The following is a 21,070-nucleotide window of genomic DNA, read 5'->3' on the forward strand; positions in this document are numbered from 1 at the left end:
TAGTCGCCTATAACGACAGCTTTTCAGAAGGCAATTCCAGGTCCATCTTCGCGCTTTCCAGAAAACAGGAAATGGATGACTTGTCGTGCCAAGAGGATTAATTCCACCTCAGACCAAGATAAACACTTCATTTCTTCTCTCACTTCCTCTTGACATATAGGGGAAGGTGTATGACGTGCATGTATACTCATACGTATCATGCCCATTTATAGGCAGGCCCTTGAACAGAGCATAATTGTCAGACTTTCCACTTCCTGGTCAGAAAGTGTGCTGCCAAATGAGTTCTGTTTTACTCACAGACAAAATTCAAACGGTTTTAGAAACTAGAGTGTTTTCTATCCAATAGTAATGATAATATGCATATTGTACGAGCAAGAATTGAGTACGAGGCCGTTTAAATTGTGCACGTTTTCCCCCCAAAGTGAAAACAGCGCCCTCTGTTAAGGACAGTGTGTAATCTTCTCATCCCTGTCAGTCAGGTTATCTAAGTAATAATGAGTCTTGTTGGGCAGTGAGTTCCAAGCCTCTTATATTGAGTAGGGTGTCCAATTCAAAAACACATCTTTTGACCAATGGGTAAAATAGTGTTAAATGTGTAGATAGCTAGTCCTCAAAGAAAACCAATGGTCCAAACTTCATGTCTATCATAATCCTTTCAAAAGTAACTGGAATTTTTACCCTTGTAGGATGGCCAAAATTAGGGTGACTAAATCAATGGAGTCCAGAGGAAAAGAGTGGTAAAACATAAGGAAAAATGCACAGCATTGTGTTAGCTAGGCTGGACGCTGTGCGAGAATGAAGGCTACCTGACAGGCTCATTCCCATTTGGACTCGTCATCTTTCTTTTCGAATCCCCAGGACATTAAACAATAGAGGTAAGATAGCTTTCAATTGAGACGTAGTATTTTCATATTTTAGTATACGCTTTTCATTAGGGATGTGCATCTTTCCCTTGCAAGACAATTCGATACGCATCTGGATACATGGGCTCCAATACGTTTTAGTTTGAAACGACTCGGCAATTCGGTTTGATTAGAGAAAGAATTGATGCACTAACATTTGTTGCATAAACACTAGGGCCGAGTCATCTGTTCTTTCCACCATTCAATTTGTTAATGCAAACGGCTGTGCAACCACCAGGGTCAAGATATCCTGTGGGCGTGCCACAGGGTTGGATAATAGGACCTTTGTTATTCCTAATCTATATCAATGACCTTTCTGCTGTGTTTTCCCATTCTTTTTGCTGATGATACCAATTAGATTTTATCACACAATAATTTTAATTCACTAATTAATGAAGCCATCTCAGGCATGGCCAAATTTTCAGAATTGTTCCAGATATCTTTAAAATGTAAAAAAAAATCATATATATTCTCCTACTTTATTGTATTAACTAAAAAAAGCAAAAGTCAAGTCAATTGGTTGGAATGAAATGGAACAAGTCACATCCACTAGATTCCTCAGAGTTCTAATTGATGAAAAGTTATCCTGAAAAAAACATGTTTTGTCTGCAGCAAAGTGAGATTAAATTGGTTGGTATTATCAGAAAGATTAGTGGTTTGGTTCATCAGGCTTACTTCCTAACTCTATACTATAGCTTAATATACCCAAAATACTCAACATACAAAATACATTTGCAAGACTAGCCAACTCCTCATATTACCCATCTCCATCTGCACCTTTGTTTAAGAAACTCAATATCTTGTCTATTTCCGACATTAACGTACACCAATTATGCACTTTGATCTACAAATACATCCCAGACAGTTTACCTAAACCCTTCAATGGATTCTTCCAGATTAATTCTGAAATCTATTTATATAACACAAGACACTGCAATAACCCTCACCCTCCCCACTGCCGAACCTCAAATAGAGAATTCTCTATCAGATACAGAGGTACCATACTCTGGAATTCTTATCTTCACATTGCCAAATCATCATCATCATCATCATCATCATCATCCCTCAATAACTTCAAGTGAAAACTGGGGCTCAGCCTGATGAACCAATCTATTCAGTAATCTCCTCCATATAGCCTAACTCTCTCACAGTTTTTTTGTGTGATTACTGATAAATGAATTCATACATTTATAATTAGTAGGTTGTGTTATTTGTTTTAACATAAAAAATAAAAAAAACTTGGATCTATATTGCTGTTTATCACTTGTTTTCTTTGGTGCAAATACATTAAAAAACAAAACACAATTTCTGCCATTTGACTGAAAAGTTGTTACTGAAATCCCTAATTTGTTTAGTAAAAAAATGCCTTATTCCCTCAACCCTACCCTTGCTCTCTTTATGTGACACCTGAACACATTGCATGCAAGAGGCCAATAGGACCTAGGCCAATAGCATATCATAATCAAATCAATAAATTGGTTATAACAAAACTCTGAACACGTAAAACATGTGACAGCCAAATGGATGCGACAAAAAACTTGAAATGGAGAAATGTTTACTGGTTGCTCAGGAGGTAAAGGTGAAGTCAGATGCGTGGAAAAATTTGACTAGTGGAAAAAACTGAAGATCAAGAAAAAGAAGCAAGCGCTGCGTACATATTGTGTGTGCCAAACAGGTTCTACTATTTATAATGTGTGTATGTACGTACATTTTTTACAATATATTTTTTTACCAGAGAGTCTGTTGTAACTTCTTATTTTTTTGTAAAGCCTTTATTACAGCAAAGACTAAAAACTATTTCCGAAATAGAACGATTTAGGGCTATTTATTGTTTAAAATAAATAGATAAAACTGGTCGCTTTGTTATTTTAAAACTAAAATGCTTAAATTGCATTTCAAATCATGAATGACTCGTATGCTGTGTAATGACATGAAATAATGATAGATACAGTAGCCTATAGAAGTATTTAGGGTTGCAAAGGGTCAGAAACTTTCAGGTACATTTCCAGAATTTTTCCGGAAATTTTCAATGGGAAGTTAAGCCCGGGAATTTTCATTAAATTCATTAAAAAAAAAGTTAGCTTATAACAGTGAACCTTTTTTTTGTGGGATACACATAAGGCAATTATAGGTCTTGTGGCATACTTTGTTTAAACTATCCCCAATTCAATGGAATTGCAACCCTCTGCATGCACAGTGCATTTTTCCATTACATGCGCAGTGCACTCTTCCATCACATGTACAGCTGATTCTCAAGATCTTGCACACTAATGAGATGCTATTGAGCCCACACTACTACACTGTGTGAACCAAGGACTACATGTTTTCTGGTAAGTTTTGATTACAATACTGGGTGGGGTGAATATATTTTATATGACTTACATTATTTTTTGTTAACTAGTAAATAGTAGCCTACAGCAGTGTGTTTAAATCATTTATAACTTGTTAACAATTTCTGCTAGTTTGTTTTAGCTTGCTTGAGCCTGCTAACTGAGGAGTGTTAATTCACCTGTTCCCATACATGTTTCATTTTAAAACATTTATCTTACAAAAGGAGTTGTTTAATCTAACTGCTTAACTATTTATCTGTACATGGAATTGCATTTTTTTTTTTTTTACTCATTTTTTCCTAATCATTACAGGAAAATGCTACAGTCACTATCTGATGTGTGGGGACATATAACTGCAGCTACTATAGAAGGAAAAGCTGTGTACATTTGCAAATACTGTGCCAAATCATATGTGAAGAATGCAACAAAGATGCAGAATTATCTGGGCAAGTGCAGATGGGCAAGTGCAGAGTTCAAGTGAAGGTCAAGCAAATTATAGAGAAAGCAGACTGTATTGCAATCAACTCTGATGGGTGGTCGAACATTCGTGGGCAAGGAATAATTAACTATATCATCTCCACTCCTCAACCAGTATTCTACAAGAGCACAGACACAAGGGACAACAGACACACTGGTCTCTACATTGCAGATGAGCTGAAGGCAGTCATCAGTGACCTTGGACCACAGAAGGTATTTGCACTGGTGACAGACAACGCTGCGAACATGAAGGCTTCTTGGTCTAAAGTGGAGGAGTCCTACCCTCACATCACACCCATTGGCTGTGCTGCTCATGCATTGAATCTGCTCCTCAAGGACATCATGGCACTGAAAACAATGGATACACTCTATAAGAGAGCCAAGGAAATGGTTAGGTATGTGAAGGGTCATCAAGTTATAGCAGCAATCTACCTCACCAAGCAAAGTGAGAAGAATAAGAGCACCACATTGAAGCTGCCCAGCAACACTCGTTGGGGTGGTGTTGTCATCATGTTTGACAGTCTCCTGGAGGGGAAGGAGTCTCTCCAAGAAATGGCCATATCACAGTCTGCCGACATGGACAGCCCCGTCAAGAGGATCCTCCTGGATGATGTATTTTGGGAGAGACTGGTAAACAGCCTGAAACCTATAGCAGTAGCCATTGCACAGATTGAGGGAGACAATGCCATCCCTGTCTGATGTTCAGACTCTGCTTGCAGATGTAAGAGAAGAAATCCGTACTGCCATTCCCACTTCACTTTTGCTCCAAGCAGAGGAAACTGCAGTTCTGAAATACATCAAAAAGCGCGAAGACTTCTGCCTGAAGCACATACATGCCGCAGCGTACGTTGGACCTCAAGTATACTGGCAAGAGCATCCTGTCTGGTGCAGAGATCAACTATGGTGTTGTCACTGCAGAGTCTCCCCACCCTGGCCTGGATGACAGCAAGGTTCTTGGCAGTCTGGCGAAGTACACTTCCAAGCAAGGGCTTTGGGATGGAGATGCAATATGGCAGTCGTGCCAACATATCTCATCAGCCACCTGGTGGAAGGGACTTTGTGGATCTGAGGCTCTTTCCCCTGTTGCCTCCATCATCCTCAAATCCCATCAACATCAGCCACCTCAGAGCGCAACTGGTCCTTGTTTGGGAACACATACCAAAGCACGCAACAGGTTGACCAAAATAAGAGTTGAAAAGCTTGTTGAGACTGACAACGAGCCATCCTCAACAAGGTTGGAAAGTGACAGTGAAGATGAGGCCTCAGAGTCTGATGTTCAAGAGGTGGACATTGAGGAGGTCCAGGGAGAAGACATGGAAGCCAGAGAGGAAGACAACCAAAGCTTTAGTTTCTAGACTATCATTTCACAGATGTAATTTGAAAACGTTTATGGGAGATGCGATGGATCACTGGGGATCATTCAATATTCTTTTTCTTTTGTTGTTCAGTGAAATCCTCCCATGTGAAGAGTCAACTCATTTAATTAAAGTTCAATTCGTAACTAAATAGTATTTTTTATTTCTATTGGAAGGATTTAATCATTTGCAATTATGTCTACCTTTGATATGGTATAAGGTTTATGTTTCTGTCTCCATATGATTTTGTAAATATATCCAATGCAAAAACATCTACATTTAAATGGTATTAATATTACATTTGCATATATTTCAGATAAATCCCATATATTCCCTTTAAATTCCCACGGAAAGTTTCCACCTATGAATATTCCCCAAAATGTGCAACCCTAGTTGCACCATTGTTCTTACACAATATAATCATATACAATTTCAGTAGCATGTTTTAGACTGATGGACTGCCATCCCCACAGCCTCCACAATCGATCAGTCCACTCAGCATGAATCAGACAGGTGTATTGTACTTGTCTTTTTCTTTGCTACTCAACCAACAGCCTATCAACAAAACAATCAACTAAATGGGGTTAGCCCCAGGAAACACATTCATTTTCCATTCTAAATTAAAATCTGCTGCTGATGGAGCTCATGAGCTGGGCCTCTCTGAGCTGGATCGGTCTGAACTGACTTCTCTCTGTGTGTGTGTGTGTGTGTGTGTAAAAAGTATGTTCAATGCATTGAAGGTCCCCAAGAACACAGTGGCCTCCATCATGCTTAAATGGAAGAAGTTTGGAACCACCAACACTCTTCCTAGAGCTGGCCGCCAAACTGAGCAATCGGAGAAGAAGGGCTGTGGTCAGGGAGGTGACCAAGATGGTCACTCTGACAGAGCTCTAGCATTCCTCTGTGGAGATGGGAGAACCTTCCAGAAGGACAACCATCTCTACAGCACTCTATCATAAAGGCCTGAATGGTGGAGTGGCCAGACAGAAGCCACAGCTCAGTAAAAGGCACAGGGTAGTCCACTTGGAGTTTGCCAAAAGGCACCTAATGACTCTCAGACCAGGGAAAAAAAGATTCTCTGGTCTGATGAAGATTGAACTCTTTGGCCTGAATGCCAAGTGTCACATCTGGAGGAAACCTGGTTTGGTGAAGGTGAAGCATGGTGGTGGCAGCATCGTGCTGTGGAGATGTTTTTCAGCAGCAGAGACTAGTCAGGATCGAAGCAAAGATGAACGGAGCAAAGTACAGAGAGATCCTTGATGAAAACCTGCTCTAGAGCGCTCAGGACCTCTGGGGCGAAGGTTCACCTTCCAACAGGACAACGACCCTAAGCACACAGCCAAGACAACGCATGAGTGGCTTCGGGACAATGTCTCTGAATGTCCTTGAGTGGCCCAGCCAAAGCCCGGACTTGAACCAGATCGAACATCTCTGGAGAGACCTGAAAATAGCTGTGCAGCAACGCTCCCCAGTCAACCTGACAGAGCTTGAAAGGATCTGCAGAGAAGAATGGGAGAAACTCCCCAAATGCAGGTGTGCCAAGCTTGTAGAGTCATACCCAAGAAGACTCGAGGCTGTAATTGCTCCCAAAGGTGCTTCAACAAAAGTACTCAGTAAAGGGTCTGAATACTGATGTAAATGTGATATTTCAGTGTTTTATTTTTTATTCAAAAAGACTCCTACCTTTCATATTAATGCAAAATGTTATTTTTCAAAGATTTCTCACAAAAACAAGCCTCTCTCTGAAATGTCAACGGAGCACTTTACATTTAATTCAGCTTGTGTCATGCGAATTTTGCGAACATTGGAAACAACTTTGAAGACGACCACCACAACAAACCCTAAAAAGGTTGCGGCGAGAAAGCTGCACCGCTCTGTCAACGGGCCTCGATGCTTATTATCAGACGTATTAGGTTACAAAAATCTGGATATAATGTACTGTTAATGAAATGTTAGAGAGACTGCACTGAATGATTCAGAACATGAATAAAAATATTTGTCTTGGTCCTCCAGGACACCTAAAGCACCCGATGTCACAGGAAAGCCAAAAAGATCATCAAGGACAACAACCACCCGAGCCACTGCCTTTTCACCCCGCTATCATCCAAAAGGAGAGGTCAGTACAGTACAGTACAGTACAGGTGCATCAAAGCTGGGACCCAAAGACAGCTTCTACCTCACTAACAGAGTGGCTGCTGCCAACATACAGACTCAAATCTCTGGCCACTTTAAAAGTTTTTATTAAATCGCCACTTTAATAATGTCTACATAACTCATCTCATATGTACAGTCGTGGCCCAACATTTTGAGAATGACACAAATGTTAATTTTCAAAGTCTGCTGCCTCAGTTTGTATGATGGCAATTTGCATATACTCCAGAATGTTATGAAGAGTGATCAGATGAATTGCAATTAATAGCAAAGTCCCTCTTTGCCATACAAATGAACTGAATCCCCCAAAAACATTTCCACTGCATTTCAGCCATGCAACAAAAGGACCAGCTGATATCATGTCAGTGATTCTCTTGTTAACACAGGTGTGAGTGTTGACAAGGACAAGGCTGGAGATCACTCTGTCATGGTGATTGAGTTCGAATAACAGACTGGAAGCTTCAAAAGGAGGGTGGTGCTTGGAATCATTGTTCTTCCTCTGTCAACCATGGTTACCTTTAAGGAAACACGTGCTGTCATCATTGCTTTGCACAAAAAAGGGCTTCACAGGCAAGGATATTGCTGCCAGTAAGATTGCACCTAAATCAACCATTTATCGGATCATCAAGATCGTCAAGGAGAGCGGTTCAATTGTTGTGAAGATGACTACAGGGCGCCCAAGAAAGTCCAGCAAGCGCCAGGACCGTCTCCTAAATTTGATTCAGCTGTGGGATCAGGGCACCACCGGTACAGAGCTTGATCAGGAATGGCAGCAGGCAGGTGTGAGTGCATCTGCACACACAGTGAGGCGAAGACATTTGGATGATGGCCTGGTGTCAAGAAGGGAATGAAAAGAAAAGAAGCCACTTCTCTCCAGGAAAAACATCAGGGGTAGACTGATATTCCGCAAAAGGTACAGGGATTGGACTGCTGAGGACTGGGGTAGTCATTTTCTCTGATGAATCCCCTTTCCGATTGTTTGGGGCATCCGGAAAAAAGCTTGTCCGGAGAAGGCAAGGCGAGCGCTACCATCAGTCCTGTGTCACGCCAACAGTAAAGCATCCTGAGACCATTCATGTGTGGGGTTGCTTCTCAGCCAAGGGAGTGGGCTCACTCACAATTTTGCCAAAGAACACAGCCATGAATAAAGAATGGTATCAACACATCCTCCGAGAGCAACTTCTCTCAACCATCCAGGAACAGTTTGGTGACGAACAATGCCTTTTCCAGCATAACGGAGCACCTTGCCATAAGGTAAAAGTGATAACTAAGTGGCCCAGGGAACAAAACATTGATATTTTGGGTCCATGGCCAGGAAACACCCCAGACCTTAATCCCATTGAGAACTTGTGGTCAATTCTGAAGAGGCGGGTGGACAAACAAAAACCCACAAATTCTGACAAACTCCAAGCATTGATTATGCAAGAATGGGCTGCCATCAGTCAGGATGTGGCCCAGAAGTTAATTGACAGCATGCCAGGGCAGATTGCAGAGGTCTTGAAAAAGGGTCAACACTGCAAATATTGACTCTTTGCATCAACTTCATGTAATTTTCAATAAAAGCCTTTGACACTTATGAAATGCTTGTAATTATACTTCAGTATTCCATAGTAGCATCTGACAAAAATATCTAAAGACACTGAAGCAGCAAACTTTGTGGAAATTAATGTGTCATTCTCAAAACTTTTGGCCACGACTGTATATACGGTATTCTATACCATCTACTGCATCTTGCCTATGCCGTACGACCATCGCTCATTCATATATTATATGTACATATTCATCACTTTACATTTGTGTGTATATTGTAGTCGTTGTGAATTTGTTAGATATTACTGCACTGTCGGAACTAGAAGCATTTCGCTACATTCGCATTAACATCTGCTAACCATGTGTATGTGACCAATCAAATTTGATTTGAAAATGTATTTTACAAACACAAGGAAGTGAAATTTCATCACCAAAGTGCATTTTCACCCACTCTGGGCAGAGTTGGTAGACACCCCATAGTGAGCGATACCATACCTTGGTTTGAGATGAAGAGAGAGAATGGCCTCCTGGTTGGTTGGCCTGGCTGCTATTCCTCCTCTGAGACACTGGGATAGGTGCTCTACCTGTACAGAGAAGAGGACTGTCAGATGTGTTCCGACTATGGCACAAATCCTAACATTCTAGACGTAGTTTACACGTCACAGAAACTCAAGCAATAGGCCAATGTTGGAAGGTCAAGGATCAGTGTTTTTCACTAGCGCCAGCTATACTGCCGGTTACACACTTAATTTCAGCCGGGTACTTTATCCCAGTTAAATGAACTACTTTCAAAAAAAAAAATGTACAATTAGAAAGTCAGAAGAAAAAGAAGTCAGCCGAGCCCTCTCCCACTAGAATGAACGATAAGAATTAGGCTTGGGTAAATACCTGCAGTCAACTTGTGCAATACGTTAGAAGATAAAGATCATGTTCTTCATTTCACCAGTCATTTCAAGCTTACCAGTAGTCCCCAGGCACGTGGTGTTTATTTACAAGCAGACAATGACGAGAGAACAGAGCCTTGTGAGTCACTAACTGTACTGCAGCAAGTGCCAGGTGACCTAGTTACAGTATGGAATGTGCTAAAAGTTCTACAGTTGTGCATTTGGTTTGCTAATTCAGTAGCTAGTTAGCTACTTCCAAAATCAACCATTGTTTTGGAATAGCAGAGAATCCCCTCATATCAATCGCCTTGCCGCCTAATATTGGTTTTGTGCGTGCAGCAAACTGAGTAGTATTTTTTGGTTCATTCTATAACTTTATGAGCTGGGATATCTGTCGTGAAAATTGTTTAGGTCAGAGACTATATGCAATGTACTCGTTAACATTTATCATTCTATATGGGATTTTACATGTATTTGTTAGCATTGCTAAGATTGATTACAGCGACTCAGTGGGGTTCGAAAATAGCGGCCCTTGTGTTCAGCAATGTGTGTTGGGTACACTACGGTTGCAGTCAAATTTCTTTACACAGAAGGAGAAAGCATGATGCTCCTTTAACGTCTATGTGGGTGAATTTGCACGTCCCATATAATGTGGTAACGTTGAGTCGAAATCCACTTAGCCTATTGTTTTCTGGCACGATCATTTATTTTCTTTCACGTTTCATATGCAGCCAAAGTGCTAGCGCATAGGCTTCCTCTGATTTTATTGATGAAAAGAAAGCTTGACTAGTTTATAAATGGTGTCGAACTGACTACATTCATAAATCATACAACTTAGTTATGTCCATGGTATTGCCTAAAGAACAAGTAAACTAAAGATCTTGTTTGTATTTTTTCGATATGAAGTCCAGTAGGACTTGCCAGATCCAAATCGCATCAGTAAGAGAGCAGTTAATTTGGCTCCCTAATTTGCATACTTGTAGGCTTTTTGGTGACTATCTGCAGATAAATTATGAAAATTGATGAAGAATCCTCCTCACTGCAGGAACAATAGGTAGGCTAGTGGAGTGAGCCTCACTCTGGTCCAAAATATGATAAAAGAAAACAGAATTAATTGTTTTAAAAGCTAATTATACTTACATGGTATTTTCAAATACAATGGAATAGTCAACTGCTGCTTTCTGTGTAGCAAAGCCAATGATTAACACCTGCTTCATTCTTCAATCAAACCTGTATTGCAGATAGCTGAGGCTTGACGCCTGACAAAGTCTGCAGACTCTTACAAGATTCTTTAAGAAGACATCTGTGAGTTGTTTAACAAGTGTTTTTTAAAATTTGTATTAATGACATACTGCAATTCACAAAGAGTTGCAAACACTTGTTGACATTCTTTCACTAATTTAACTGATGTTGTTCGCCCTATTTTCTTAACAGGTATAGATCCAGAAATTAATTGAGCATCTCTTCTGTTTATTTTAGAGGCCCATTTTGTCATTTGAAAAAAGTGCCCATCACACAATTTGTTTGATTAAACATTACCTTTACATTTATTTTATATTTTCTGCATAAATCAAATATATAATTTGAAGAAAACACATAATTGTGGCAATTCATATCTTGCAGTAAAATACTTGATTCTCAAGAGAAGACAGGTTAAATGTTCTGCTACTTAGAAAATAGTCCTGATGCAATAGGCCTAGACAATATCCCCCAAAATAACAATACACTTAATTCATACATTTTCCGTCATTTAGGATGTAAACACAATAGCACACAAAAAAAATCCAATCTGGGAGGTAAACTCAATAAAATATTAGAATACAGTGTGGCTCAGTTGGTAGAGCATGGTGCTTGCAATGCCAGGGTTGTGGGTTCCATTCTCAAAAGGGGACCATTATGGGGAAAAAATTATGAAAATGGATGTACTTGTAAGTTGCTCTGGATAAGAGCGTCTACTAAAATGTAAAATAATTCTGCTGTGTATTTCGGTTGTAATCAAGGCATTTGAATGTACCAGAGGCCACCAAAATAGAGTTTGTTCAGCAAAACAATTCTTAACCTGGAGGAGCAAGCCACCCCGGACCCCCTTGGCCTGGGGGATCCTGGCTGGCTACTCCATGTGCTTGTGGAAAAGATTGAAGGATGTCAGCATAAAAGCAATTTCACATTAAAGTGGTCTTGAGCTGATCATTAAATATTGGTCACATAATATACTGTAGGTTATTATTAATCAGGAGGGTTAGAGTCTGGATTGAATGGATCATACATGCAAAATACTATTCATTTATCTTATTCCATTGAGCCATGCCATTCATGGCTATTTTAGGCCTTTCGAGGTCACTCTCGACAGTAGTTTAAAAGGCTTGTGAAAGTAATTTCTTCCTGGCCTGAAAAAGAAAAGCACTTCTTGTTAGTGTTTTCTGAGGGAGTAGGACAAAGCAATGGGAAAACCACTGTGTCATGATCAACACAAGGTAAAGCAAAAAACTGGGTCAGCGTCGCCGGCTCAATTTCTCTCCTTTATTGCATGCAGCTGCCTACTTACAGCATTGGCAATGGATAGCCTAGTTTGATTAAAGCATGGTCTCTGAGGATACAATCACAGAATGGCTCCCAGGCACAGCTGAGGACATAGTGCAGTTCCATTCCATAGAAAGCTTATTCCATGGCCCATGGATTTACAACCAACAGTCATGACAGAAGTCTTAGAAATGATCCATCATGCCAAGAACACGTCAAGGAACTTGTGAGGATATTAAATAAGCAAAAAGGCTGTTTGGAGCGTTACATGTAAGTGTAACATGTTACCAAATAAAGCACCGGTATTCAGACACAATGTTGGACCCTGCCAAAGTACAACTCACTGGCAATGAACAGACTTTAGGGAGTCAAAAACCTGCCAGCCAAAGTTGTCACAAAGCAGCATTGTTTGGTTAGGTACAGTACACTAGCTAGCAGTCATAGTCCACATTTGTTTTTATTTCACCTTTATTCAACCAGGTAAGCTAGTTGAGAACAAGTTCTCATTTACAACTGCGACCTGGCCAAGATAAAGCAAAGCAGTGCGACACAACAACACAAAGTTACACATGAAATAAACAAGCGTACAGTCAATAACACAATAGGAAAAAAAAGAAAGTCAATATAGAGTGTGTGCAAATGGCGTGAGGAGGTATGGCAATATATAGGCTATAGTAGCGAAGTAATTACAGTTTAGCAAATTAACACTGGAGCGATAAATAGCAGATGGTGATGTGCAAGTTGAAATACTGGTGTGCAAAAGAGCAGAAAAGTAAATAAAAACAATATGGCGATGAGGTAGGTAGATTGGGTGGGCTATTTACAGATGGGCTATGTACAGCGATCGGTAAGCTGCTCAGATAGCTGATGTTTAATGTTAGTGAGGGAAATATAAGACTCCAGCTTCAGCGATTTTTGCAATTCGTTTCAGTCATTGGCAGCAGAGAACTGGAAGGAAAGGCGGCCAAAGGTGATGTTGGTTTTGGGGATGACCAGTGAGATATACCTGCTGGAGCACGTGCTACGGGTGGGTGTTGTTATCGTGACAAGTGAGCTGAGATAAGGCAGAGGTTTACCTAGCAAAGACTTAGATGACCTGGAGCCAGTGGGTCTGGCGATGAATATGTAGCGAGGGCCAGACAACTAGAGCATACAGGTCGCAGTGGTGGGTGGTATAAGGTGCTTTGGTGACAAAACGGATGGCACTGTGATAGCAAACTGGATGCAGTCTGAGTAGAGAATTGGAAGCTATTTTGTAAATGACATCGCCAAAGTCGAGGATCGGTAGGATAGTCAGTTTTACGAGGGTATGTTTGGCGGCGTGAGTGAATGAGGCTTTGTTGCGAAATAGGAAGCCAATTGTAGATTTAATTTTGGATTGGAGATGTTTAACACAGTGTCCAAAGAAGGGCCAGCTGTATACAGAATGGTGTCGTCTGTGTAGAGGTGGATCAGGGAATCACCCGCAGCAAGAGCGACATCGTTGATATACATAGAGAAAAGTGTCAGCCCGAGAATTGAACCCTGTGGTACCCCCATAGAGACTGCCAGAGGTCCAGACAACAGGCCCTCCGATTTGACACACTGAACTCTAAGAAGTAGTTGGTGAACCAGGTGAGGCAGTCATTTGAGATACCAAGGCTGTTGAGTCTGCCGATAAGAATACGGTGACTGACAGAGTCAAAAGCCTTGGCCAGGTCGATGAAGACGGCTGCACAGTAGTCTAATCGATGGCGGTTATGATGTCGTTTAGTACCTTGAGCGTGGCTGAGGTGCACCCATGACCAGCTCGGAAACCGGATTGCACAGCGGAGAAGGTACGGTGGGATTCAAAATGGTCAGTGATCTGTTTATTAACTTGGTTTTCGAAGACTTTAGAAAGGCAGGGCAGGATGGATATAGGTCTGTAACAGTTTGGGTCTACAGTGTCTCCCCCTTTGAAGAGGGGGATGACTGCGGCAGCTTTCCAATATTTAGGGATCTCGGACGATATGAAAGAGAGGTTGAACAGACTGGTAATAGGGGTTGCAACAATGGCTGGGATAATTAAAAAAAAAGAGAGGGTCCAGATTGTCTAGCCCAGCTGATTTGTACGGGTCCAGGTTTTGCAGCTCTTTTAGAACATCTGCCATCTGGATTAGGGTGAAGGAGAAGCTGGGGAGGCTTGGGCAAGTAGATGCGGAACTGTTGGCCGGGGTAGCCAGGAGGAAAGCATGGCCAGCCGTAGAGAAATGCTTATTGAAATTCTCTATTATCGTGGATTTATCGGTGGTGACAGTGTTACCTAGCCTCAGTGCAGTGGGCAGCTGGGAGGAGGTGCTCTTATTCTCCATGGACTTTAGTGTCCCAAAACTCTTTGGAGTTAGAGCTACACGAATCAAATTTCTGTTTGAAAAAGCTAGCCTTTGCTTTCCTGACTGACTGAGTGTATTGGTTCCTGACTTCCCTGAAAAGTTGCATATCGTGGGGACTATTCAATGCTAGTGCAGTCCGCCACAGGATGTTTTTGTGCTGGTCGAGGGCAGTCAGGTCTGGAGTGAACCAAGGGCTATATCTGTTCTTAGTTCTACATTTTTTGAAAGGGGCATGCTTATTTAAGATGGTGAGGAAATTACTTTTAAAGATCAACCAGGCATCCTCGACTGACCGGACGAGGTCAATATCCTTCCAGGATACCTGTGCCAGGTCGATTAGAAAGGCCTGCTCGCAGAAGTGTTTTAGGGAGCGTTTGACAGTGATGAGGGGTGGTCGTTTGACCGCGGACCCATAGCGGATGCAGGCAATGAGGCAGTGATTTCTGAGATCCTGATTGAAAACAGCAGAGGTGTGTTTGGAGGGCAAGTTGGTCAGGATAATATCTATGAGGGTGCCCATGTTTATGGATGTACCTGGTGAGTTCCTTGATCATTTGTGTGAGATTGAGGGCATCAAGCTTAGATTGTAGGACGGCCGGTGTGTTAAGCATATCCCAGTTTAGGTCACCTAACAGAACGAACTCTGAAGATAGATGGGGGGGGGGGGAATCAATTCACATATGGTGTCCAGGGCACAGATGGAAGCTGAGGGGGGTCTATAACAGTCGGTAACAGTGACAAACTTATTTCTGGAGAGATTCATTTTTAAATTAGAAGCTCGAACTGTTTGGGCATAGACCCGGAAAGTATGACAGAACTTTGCAGGCTAACTCCTCCCCCTTTGGCAGTTCTATCTTGACGGAAAATGTTGTAGTTGGGTATGGAAATCTCCACATTTTTGGTGGCCTTCCTAAGCCAGGATTCAGACATGGCAAGGACATCAGGGTTGGTGGAGTGTGCTAAAGCAGTGAGTAAAACAAACTTAGGGAGGAGGCTTCTGATGTTAAAAGCCTTGGTTTCATGCATGTTTTGGTTACAGAAGTCAACAAATGAGAGTGCCTGGGGACACGCAGGGCCTGGGTTAACCTCTACATCACCCGAGAAACAGAGGAGGAGTAGGATAAGGGTACGGCTAAAGGCTATCAAAACTGGTTGTCTAGTGCGTTGGGGACAGAGAATAAAAGGAGCAGATTTCTGGGCGTGGTAGAATAGATTCAGGGCATAATGTACAGACAGGGGTATGGTGGGGTGCAGGTACAGTGGAGGTAAACCCAGGCACCGAGTGATGATAAGAGAGGTTGCATCTCTGGACGGGCTAGTTATGCTGGGTGAGGTCACCAAATTTGTGGGAGGTGGGACAAAGGAGGTATCTGAGGCATGTTGAGTGGGACTAGGGGCTCCGCAATAAACTAAGACAATAATAACTATCCTAAACAACAGTGTACAAGGCATATTGACATTTGAGAAGACATAAAGCGAGGCATAAAGCAATCACAGGTGTTGATTGAGAGAGCTAGTTAAGGCAACATCGGGTAAGACAACAACAACAGGTAAAATGGCGATGAATGGGCATCGCCATTTTCGGGTCGGGTCGGTTAACTACACACAGGGCCTGAGTTGGGGCCGACAGATAAACAAAAAAAGAAACAAAATGGAGTACCGTGATTAAAGAACAGTCCAGCAGGCATCAGCTATGTAGCCAAGTGATCATAGGGTCCAGTGAACAGCAAAAGATGGAACAGGGAAGCCGCAGGGTAGTCGTTACTACGCTAGCACGCGGGAGACACACCGTTTAAAGTTAGCAGGCCGCGGTAAGTAAAAGCGTCTGCTCCGACATCCGGCGAAGGCCGGTTGAGGGCACAGCGGATGGAGTTAAGTTGGCGGACCAGTCGTGGTGGTACGGCGGGTGCCGTGTCGACAAAGGGTCCAGACCAGATGGCGAAAGAGGTAATTGTAATTGTAGTAATTTCGTTTGCTAGCCGGGAGTTGCACCTGGCTCGCGGCTAACTAGTGCTAGCTTCGAGGCAGGGGCGTTAGCCACTATAGCCACTCGGTAGCAGCTAGCTAGCAGCAATGATCCGATGCAAAGGTCCAGAGCTAACGGCAAGGATCCGGTGGAGTGGTGGATTCTAGCAGTGTTGGGGTAAAGTCCGGGAGGCATCGGCTGAGTAGCCGGGTGATCACAGAGTAGGTCCGTGAGGTGGGCCTGGCTCAGGGCTAGCTTCAGGGCTGGGTCACTCGGTGGCAGCTAGCTAGCTGAAATTATCAGGAGTAATGGTCCAGGGATTACAGCAGAAATCCGGCGTTGTAGTGGAGAAAACAGTCCGATGCTGGCAAGTATTATCCAGGCAAAAAAAAAAGTCTGGTGTCTGTGCAGAAGGAAAGGCCGCTAGCAGTGGCTAACAATGGCTAAATAGCTAGTAGCTAATTAGCTTTTGATGGCTATAAGGTTCTGGCTATAAGGTCTAAAGAATAGCGGATCTGTGTCACATTGGGTGAGGCGGCTTACCGGAAGGTATATTTCAATAAAAAATTAATTTAAATATATACAAAAAAATACACGAGAGGATGACAAACCACGTCTGCACTGCTATGCCATCTTGGTTATAAATGAATGCACTGAAAATGAATGTGACATAAAAACACTGGTTTGATGTGCACTGAGAAAGAGGAAATATTGCATCTGACGTGTATAACCAATTACCTACAGTGCATTCCGAAAGTATTCAGACCCCTTCACTTTTTCCACTTTGTTACTTATTCTAAAATATATCAAATTGTTTTCCCCCTCATCAATCTACCGGAGTGCCAAGTCTAGGACAAAAAGGCTTCAACAGTTTTTTTTACCCCCAAGCCATTAGATTCCTGAACAGGTTATCAAATGGCTACCCGGACTATTTGCATTGTGTGCCCCCCCCCCCCCCCCCCCCATTTTTACGCTGCTGCTACTCTCTGTTTATCATATATGCATAGTCACTAAATATACATTCATGTACATACTACCTCAATTGGGCCGACCAACCAGTGCTCCCGCACATTACCTAACCGGGCTATCTGCATTGTGTCCTGCCACCCGCCAACCCCTCTAACACTACTGCTACTCTCTGTTCATCATATATGCCTAGTCACTTTAACCATACCTACATGTACATACTACCTCAATCAGCCTGACTAACCGGTGTCTGCATGTAGCCTCGCTACTTTTATAGCCTTGCTACTGTATATAGCCTGTCTTTTACCTGTTGTTTTATTTCTTTACTTACCTATTGTTCACCTAACACCTTTTTTGCACTATTGTTTAGAGCCTGTAAGTAAGCATTTCACTGTAAGTTGTAAGTTCGGCATGCGTGACAAATAAACTTTGATTTGATTTGAGAAGGCTGGACTGAGGGCTTGTAGACCTGTTGTAAGGCAGGTCCTCACCAGACATCACCGGCAACAATGTCACCTATAGGCAAACCCACTGTCGCTAGAACAGACAGGACTGGCAAAAAGTGCTCTGCACTGACGAGTCTCGGTTTTGTCTCACAAGGGGTGACGGTCGGATTTGCGTTTATTGTCGAAGGAATGAGCGTTACACCGATGCCTGTACTCTGGAGCGATTTGGAGGTGATGGTCTGGGGTGGTGTGTCACAGCATCATCGGACTGAGCGTGTCATTGCAGGCAATCTTAACGCTGTGCGTTACAGGGAAGACGACATCCTCCCTCATGTGGTACCCTTACTGCAGGCTCATCCTGACATGACCCTCCAGCATGACAATGCCATCAGCCACACTGCTCGTTCTGTGTGTGATTTCCTGCAAGACAGGAATGTCAGTATTCTGCCATGGCCAGCGAAGAGCCCGGATCTCAATCCTATTGAGCACGTCTGGGACCTGTTGGATCGGAGGGTGAGAGCCAGGGCCATTCCCCCCAGAAATGTCTGGGAACTTGCATGTGCCTTGGTGGAAGAGTGGGGTAACATCTCACAGCAAGAACTGGCAAATCTGGTGCAGTCCATGAGGAGGCGATGCACTGCAGTACTTAATGCAGCTGGTGGCCACACCAGATACTGACTGTTACTTTTGATTTTGACCCTCCCTTTGTTCAGGAACACATTATTAAATTTCTGTTAGTCACATGTCTGTGGAACTTGTTCAGTTTATGTCTCAATTGTTGAATCTTGATATGTTCATACAAATATTTACACGTTAAGTTTGCTGAAAATAAACGCAGTTGACAGTGAGAGGGTGTTTCTTTTTTTACTGAGTTTAGGTATGCACGTCAGCTTTGACATCGGTTTGCACATCGGATGTTAAACTAGACATCGGCCGATACCGATGTTGCCATTTTTAGCTAATAATCGTCTGATTCCGATATGTTCACCGATATATCGTGCATCCCTACTGTTAAGCATTGAAATTGCACTTTTGGGTTGAATTAAAAACTATATTATTTTCTTTAGGAATCTAGTGGAGGAAAAGTTGTAAAAAATATAAAATAGTAAAAGTACAGATACCCCAAAAAACGATTTAAGTAAAAATACTTTAAAGTAGTACTTAAGTACTTTACACCACTGATTTTTGTGTCATTAGAAAATGTAGGCCTATAGCTTCAAATCTTGTTTTTTTTTTAAAGTTGCAAATAATGCTCTCAGCAGGTAGATAGCCCCATTCCTTGAGCATTTAGTTAGTATGAATAATACAGATATAAACTTGTTATAAATGTCATGGAATGCATCAGGTTCTATTTGCATGTGGGAATGTCATGAATGCATCCCTTGGAATATTGCCCCTTTAGCTACTTTACTTTTATTATTAGTTACTGGACCACCTCGTGTGTCACTTTCAGACAGCCAAGCTGGGTTTCCACTAGCTCACTCAAACTCTTGGGAGCATTCTGCCTTCTCATTACCGTTTTCAGCCATTGGCTTTGCCCGCGACTGGCTCATGTGAACTACAATCCCGACGCTGTTTTAACGTCTAGAAATATCAATAATGATTGCTTGAGATATGACTTTCTTAACATATGGCCCTCATCTTTCATCGACGAGAAATAATCCTTAAACTTAAAAAAATACACTTACTGTTGCAGTTTTGCACAGATCCATACAGCTATGGTTGCCTCCAATGCCCACATGCAGGATCACCCCGAATTGCAGGATCGCCTCGAAAATGCAGGAACGCCCCGAATTGCAGGAACGCCCACATGGGGGAACGCTTACATGCAAGAACGCTACGAACTACGGGCTGCAGTTCCACACTATTATTAAGGAGCCCAGCTAGATCCAACCAATGACGTATCCAACTAACGTCAGGATGCTACCCCCGTCCAGCAAAAAAAAAAAATACAGACCCTAACTTAACGTTAAAATTAATAGGCTTGGATATTTTAGTCCACAGCTAAAATACACTTTCATCTAAGAGACTTCTAGCTACAGTGAAACGTTAAGTTTACATTGTCCTAACTTGGCTAGCCCTAAATTCATCTTGTTATCTAAGGTAACGTTAGTTAGCTAACGTTAGCCAACTAGCACCACGATATATAACTAGCTATGCAACTAGCCATTGGTCATCACGACACAAGCTGAAAATATTATGCAGCTACTTACATGAGATGAACTAGCTAGGACATCTCCATCTAATGGACCCCTCTGTCTAATGTTACGTGAACTGTGATATAAAACGGTAACGTTACTCAGTCTGTGACCTACTTTCTCCCTCCGTCATGACCAGTGCTGCGCCACTAACCTAGTTTTTCTAAACCAATCGCACAGGAGGACTACACTACGTCTTTTCTCTCACCAATCAGAAAACGATTGAGAACAGGAAAAGAAAACGGACATACTGCCTTCCAATTATAGAGTGCCAATATTTTCCGAGGTGGGACCGGGCCGATGGCAATGTGCGGATTCGATTATGCTGAGCCGCAGGGAACCGGACAAGGGCCCGTTACGTCATTGGCGACAGCGGGTAGGGAGATTCGGCTTGGTCATTTTTTCAACAAGGCAGCATGGTGCATCGTCCAGAAACAAACTTTTCCATAAAATAGTGTTCTATATCTCTTTTCCATAAAATAAATGTTAGAATTTTCTAACTGGTTTTCATTGGGAGGGCAGATAAATCTAAAACGCAATCACTTTTGCATGTGAAAACACATAATCCTACTCATTACTTCACGTGCTCCTACGTCACTTTGTTTTGAGCCGACATCGCTGTGAACTGTGAATGGGGCACCTGTCTCACACCCAAAAGGTAGCCAGGTTCCAAAACGAATGCAATTAACTTTCACCCTTGCAAAACACGCCGACAACGGGCGCCCGGGCGATATTAATCGAACCCCCTCAGTGGAGCGTCTTCTTCACTGGCCTGGGCTGATCCTCGATGGTCTGGAAGGGCTCGTTCTTCCCATCTGCACATAACAGTTGAATCAAATACCTAGTAGTAGGCATCATCCACTTAAAAGGCATACTGCCACTTTTCAACCTCAAAGCATCCTTAGCCAATCCAACTACCTCATCCCCATACTGTATTTATTTATTTATCTTGCTCCTTTTCACCCCAGTATCTCTACTTGCACATTCATCT

The 21,070-nt window shown here is 42.3% G+C and overlaps 1 protein-coding gene across 2 annotated transcripts in view; it reads right to left on the reverse strand.

The window, feature by feature from the left end:
* LOC129862150 (basic helix-loop-helix ARNT-like protein 1) overlaps window positions 1-20,386 on the reverse strand; it is a 30,249-nt gene extending 9,863 nt beyond the window's left edge. The window contains exons 1-2 of one of the 2 annotated variants that reach the window (XM_055933529.1): window positions 20,095-20,386; window positions 9,241-9,329 (exon numbers count right to left, since the gene is read on the reverse strand). The gene's annotated coding sequence lies outside the window, so the exon portion shown is untranslated. The other variant, XM_055933531.1, reaches the window with a different exon arrangement.
* Between the last annotated feature and the right edge of the window lie 684 nt (window positions 20,387-21,070).

The sequence above is a fragment of the Salvelinus fontinalis genome, chromosome 9 (assembly GCF_029448725.1).
Source record: "Salvelinus fontinalis isolate EN_2023a chromosome 9, ASM2944872v1, whole genome shotgun sequence".
Taxonomy (NCBI): domain Eukaryota; kingdom Metazoa; phylum Chordata; class Actinopteri; order Salmoniformes; family Salmonidae; genus Salvelinus; species Salvelinus fontinalis.